Below are 6,000 nucleotides of genomic sequence, written 5' to 3'. Positions count from 1 at the left end.
AATAAATTAAGTAGATAAATTCCTGAAAAAATAATAATAAGGGGCGTCTGGGAGGCACAGTCATTAAGCAACCAACTCTTGGTTTCAGTTCAGGTCATGAGCTTAGGGTCCTGAGATGGAGCCCCCCATCAAGCTCCGTGCTCAGCACGAAGTCTTTAAGACTCTCTCTCCCTCTGCCCCTCCCCCTTCTCTAAAATAAATAAATAAATCTTTAAATATTAATAATAATAGAACTTCCCAAAACTGACATAAGAAGAAATAATAAACATGAATAGTCCCATAATGATTAAAGAAATTGAATCCATAATTAAAATTTCCCCTCTGTTTCTGAGAGCCCCACTAGGGAATTTTGGCAAACAGTTAAGGAAGAAATAAAGCCAACCTTATACAAAATCATTCAAGGAAAAAAAAAAATCATTCAGGGAATAGAAAAAGAGCAGCTTTTAGGAGGCCTGGGTGGTACAGTCAGTTAAGCATCTGACTCTTTACCTCAGCTCAGGTCTTGATCTCGGGGTCGTGAGTTCAAGCCCTGTACTGAGCTTCACATTCCACATGGAACCTACTTAAAAAGAAAAGATAAAGAGCATTGTTTTGTGCAGCCAGCAGAAATATGATACCAAAACCTGACTAAGACAATATAAGACAATTAGGACGCTCAGTGGTTGAGCCTCTGAGCAGGGAGCCTGCTTCTTGCTCTACCTATGTCTCTGCCTCTCTCTCTCTCTGTCTCTTATGAATAAATATATAAAATATTTTTTTAAAAGACGATTCATTTACAAGTCAATCTCGCTAATGAACTTAGATGTAAAAATCACAAATAAAATATAAGCAAATAGGATTTAGCAAAATATAAAAAGGACAATATATGACAGTTCAGTTGCCTTTGTCCCAGAAAGGATCATTTAACATTAGAAAATCATTCAATGTAATTAACAGGAAAAAAATTATATGATGATCTCAATGGATCTAAAAAGTATTTGACAAAAAATGTAACACCTACTCATGATTTTATTTAAAAAAAACAACTCCTAGCAAACTAAGAATAAATGCCTTAATCTGATCAATTTTCTTGTACCAAACTGCATAACGAATAGTGAAACATTGCAACTGTTCCCTTTGAGATTGGCAGCAAGTCAAGGATGCCTACTTTTCTTCAACACTGTGCTGGAGGATTTACCCTGTGCAATGAAGCAAATAGATAAATAAATGGCATAAGAGTTGGTAAGGAAGAAAAAAAGTACCATTACTTGTAGATGACATAATTTATACATATATATACAAAAATTAACAAGTGAACATAGAAAGATTGCTGGATACAAAATCAATATATTCATTCCTTTTTTAAAGATTTTATTTATTCATGAGAGACACAGCGAGAGAGAGTGGGGGGCAGAGACACAGGCAGAGGGAGAAGCAGGCTCCATGCAGGGAGCCCCATGTGGGACTTCATCCTGGGTCTCCAGGATCAGACCTTGGGCCAAAGGCGGCACTAAACCTCTGAGCCACCCAGGCTGCCCAATATATTCATTTCTAAAAGGACAAACAGTGTATGTTCTCACTCATTTGGGGAATATGAATAATAGTGAAGGGGAATATAAGGGAAGGGAGAAGAAATGTGTGGGAGATATCAGAAAGGGACACAGAACATAAAGACTTCTTAACTCTGGGAAATGAACTAGGGGTGGTGGAAGGGGAGGAGGGCGGGGGGTGGGGGTGAATGGGTGATGGGCACGGAGGGGGACACTTGACGGGATGAGCACTGGGTGTTATTCTGTATGTTGGTAAATTGAACACCAATAAAAATTAATTTATAAAAAAAATAAATGAAAGAAACAATCAGCAGATGGCATCTTATTTTTTATTTTTTAAAGATTTACCTATTTATTTTAGAGAGAAGGAGAGAGAGAATCCTGAAGCAGGCTCCTTGCTGAGCACAGATCCTAACATGGGGCTTGATCCCAGAACCCTGAGATCATGACCTAAGCTGAAATCAAAAGCTGGCTATTCAACTAACTAAGCCACCCAGGCATCACACAGATGGCATTTTAAAATAACATTTGTGGGGCGCCTGGCTGGCTTGGTTGGTGGAGCATCCACTCTTGATCTCAGGGCTGTGGGTTCAAGCCCCATTTAGGGTTTAGAGAATACTTAAAAACAATCTTAAAAATATATAAATATGGGGCTCCTGGGTGGCTCAGTGGTTGAACGTCTGCCTTTGGCTCAGGGTATGTTCCCGGGGTCCTGGGATTGGGCTCCCTGTGGGGAGCCTGCCTCTCCCTCTGCCTGTGTCTCTGCCTCCCTCTGTGTGTCTGTGTGTCTCTCATGAATAAATAAAGAAAATTTTAATATGCATATATAATAAAATAGCATTTAAAAATATCAAACACATAAGAATAAACTTAACAAAAGCTATGCAATAACACTACAGAGAAAAGCAATGCAATATTGTTGAGATAAATTTAAAAAGACAAATAAATGGAAAGAAGAACTGTGTTCCCAGATTGGCAGACTTAATATTTGAAATGTGTCAGTTCTCCCCGATGGATCTGTAGATTCACTCTAAATCAAAAGGTTATTTTGTGAAATTTGATAAGCTCATTCTAAAATGTATACGCACGGTATACCTTAAACTTACACAGAGTTATATGTCAAGTATATCTCAATAAAGCTGGAAAATAAAAATTAAATGTATATGGAAACACAAAGCATCAAGAAAAGTCAAGGAGTGCCTGGCTGACTCAGTTGGTGGAGCACGTGACTCTTGATCTCAAGTTTGTAAGTTTTTGAGCCCCATGTTGGGTGTAGAGATTACTTAAAGATCTAAAAAAAAAAATCTTTTAAAAAAAATGAAGAAAGAAAAGCCAAGACACTCCTAAATAGGAACAAGGTGGGAGGACTTCCTCTATTCGGTTTTAAATTTTATTATGAAGCTAGAGTAATTGGGAATGCTGTGCAGTTGCCATAAGCATGAACAGAGACCAATGGATGAAAGAAATTGGGCAGCCCAATATAGGGACCCACATTTGGATGATGCCAGAGATGGCATTATGGAGCAATGGGAAAGGTACTGTCTTTTCAATAATGGGACTGAGACAATTAAGTAATGCAGAAAAAGGAAATTCAATATTTACCTCACATCACCCCAAATATTAATTCTAGGTGGATCGTAGGTCTAAACATGAAAGGCAAAACATAAAGGTTTTAGAAGATAATACAGGAGTACATCAAGGAACAGATGGCATTCCAAAATAGGACCCAAAAAAGCACTAAAAGGGGCTCCTGTTTGGCTCAGTCACTTAAGCTGTTAAATGCTGCCTTTGGCTCTGGTCATGATTTCAGGGTCCTGGGATCAAGCCCCACATCAGCTCCCTGCTCCACGAGGAGTCTGCTTCTCCCCCTGCCTCTGCTTGCCACTCTCCCTGCTTGTGCTCTCTGTCTCTCTGTCAAAAAAATAATTTTTTTTTTTAAAAAGCACTAACAATAATGGAAAAATTGATAACTGGGATTACATTGAAAAATAGTTCACGATGGGGATGCCTGGATGGCTAGTCAGTTAAGCGCCTGTCTTCAGCTCAGGTCATTATTCCAGAGTCCTGGGAAGGAGCTCCACATCAGGCTCCCCTCTCAGCAGGGAGTCTGCTTCTCCCTCTCCCTTTGTCTCCTCCCCTCTGCTCATGCTCATGCTCATGCTCATGCTCTCTCTCTCTCTCTCTCTCTCTCAAATAAATAAAAATAAAATCTTTAAAAAAAGATAGTTCAGGGATCCCTGGGTGGCGCAGTGGTTTAGCGCCTGCCTTTGGCCCAGGGCGCGATCCTGGAGACCCGGGATCGAATCCCACGTCGGGCTCCCGGTGCATGGAGCCTGCTTCTCCCTCTGCCTGTGTCTCTGCCTCTCTCTCTCTCTCTCACTGTGTGCCTATCATAAATAAAAAAAAAAAAAAAGATAGTTCACCATGAAAAGAGCGAAAAATTAAGCCATAAGGTGAAGAAGACGTTCACAACAAATAACCAACAAACAGCTCAGATCCAGAAAATATAAAGAATTCCTAGAAATCAGTCATAAAAAGAAAGACAATCTAAAAGAAAACTGGAGGGCATCCCTGGGTGGCGCAGCGGTTTGGCGCCTGCCTTTGGCCCAGGGCGCGATCCTGGAGACCCGGGATCGAATCCCACGTCGGGCTCCCGGTGCATGGAGCCTGCTTCTCCCTCTGCCTAGTCTCTCTCTTCTCTCTCTGTGTGACTATCATAAATAAATAAAAATTAAAAAAAATTAAAAAATAAAAGAAAACTGGACAAAATTTACAACAATAGACATTTACAAAAGAAGTTTAAGTGGCAAATGAACATATCAAGAGATGGTCAACCTCATTAACCAATAGGAAAGGCAAATCAAAACCACAATGGAGGGCCACCTGGGTGGTTCAATTGGGTTAAGTGTCTGCCTTCAGCCCAGGTCATGATCTTGGGGTCCTGGGATGGAGGCCCCCCCCCCGCCCCTGCCAAGCCCTAGAGTGACCTCCACATTGAGCCAGAGTCCCCTACTCAGCAGGACGTCTGCTTCTCCCACTCTATCTGCCCCCCAACCCCCACCCCTATCCTCTCTCTCTTTCAAATAAACAAATAAAATCTTTAATTTTAAAAAGACCCACAATGAAAAAAAAAAAAAAAAGACCCACAATGGAGGGACGTCTGGGTGGCTCAGCGGTTGAGTGTCTGCCTTTGGCTCAGGGCGTGATCCTGGAGTCCCGGGACTGAGTCCCACATCGGGCTTCCTGCATGGAGCCTCCTTCTCCCTCTGCCTGTGTCTCTGCCTCTCTCTCTCTGTGTCTTTGATGAATAAATAAATTAAAAAAAAAAAAAGCTTTCCGTCTCTTACTTAAAAAAAACAAATATAATTTTGTTTCTTATGTTTAATAATTGCATATCAAATTATGTAATGACATCTGTTTCGGCATTTGCATACAAATAATAGTTGTAATAAAAACCCAATTCAGGGACACCTGGCTGGCTCAGTAGATAGAGCATGTGACACTTGATCTCCGGGTTATGAGTTCAAGTCTCATGCTGGGTGTAGAGACTACTTAATAAAATCTTAAAAAAAAATTTAGTAGAAAAAAAATGTTAATTTCTTAGAGCCTAATGGTCACAAGAAACAAATTTTATTTAACATTTCCTTATTTGGGATCCCTGGGTGGCGCAGCGGTTTAGTGCCTGCCTTTGGCCCAGGGCGCGATCCTGGAGACCTGGGATTGAGTCCCACGTCGGGCTCCCGGTGCATGGAGCCTGCTTCTCCCTCTGCCTGTCTCTGCCTCTCTCTCTCTCTCTCTCTCTCTCTCTCTCTTTCTCTCTCTCTCTCTCTCTCTCTGTGACTATCATAAATAAATAAAAATTAAAAAAACATTTCCTTATTTACATATATTTGTTGGACAGAAATATGATGAATAATCACTAAAAATTATTTAAGCATAAAAATATTTTAGGATATGAGGCATCAGGCTGGCTCAGTCAGAAGACAGTGAGACTCTTGATCTCAGGGTCATGAGCTCAAGCCCCATGTTGGGTATAAAGATTACTTAAATAAATTAATATAATACATATGCATGTATAAAATTCTATGGTGGTAATGCAATGAAATACAAGTTCAAAGACAAAAAAGAACTATAAAATTAGAGAAAAACATGCTTATGTCTTTTGTAAATGGTTAATGGTAGATCTCAGTTCTTGAAGACTCCACTGGAGTCTTTCATATTTTAAGAAGTGGCACACCTTTTACTTTTATTTTTTATTTTTTTCACCTTTTATTTTGAAATGTCAATATTTACAATACACCAATGGTAATAATTTAAACTGATGGAAAAAAGTTTGCCATCTACTTGAAAGTGTGAAGATACAAAATTTTAAAAAGAATTTTATGAACTACATAAGCAAAATAGTGAGAAGACTACTACTTTTCAGGTATCTGAAAAGGAACTCAGGCAAAATTGTGGCACCAAATTCAAG

Source organism: Nyctereutes procyonoides, unplaced genomic scaffold (assembly GCF_905146905.1).
Source record: "Nyctereutes procyonoides isolate TBG_1078 unplaced genomic scaffold, NYPRO_anot_genome, whole genome shotgun sequence".
Lineage (NCBI taxonomy): Eukaryota > Metazoa > Chordata > Mammalia > Carnivora > Canidae > Nyctereutes > Nyctereutes procyonoides.
The sequence above is the reverse complement of the archived record's forward strand: the minus strand, read 5'-3'. Positions refer to the sequence as shown.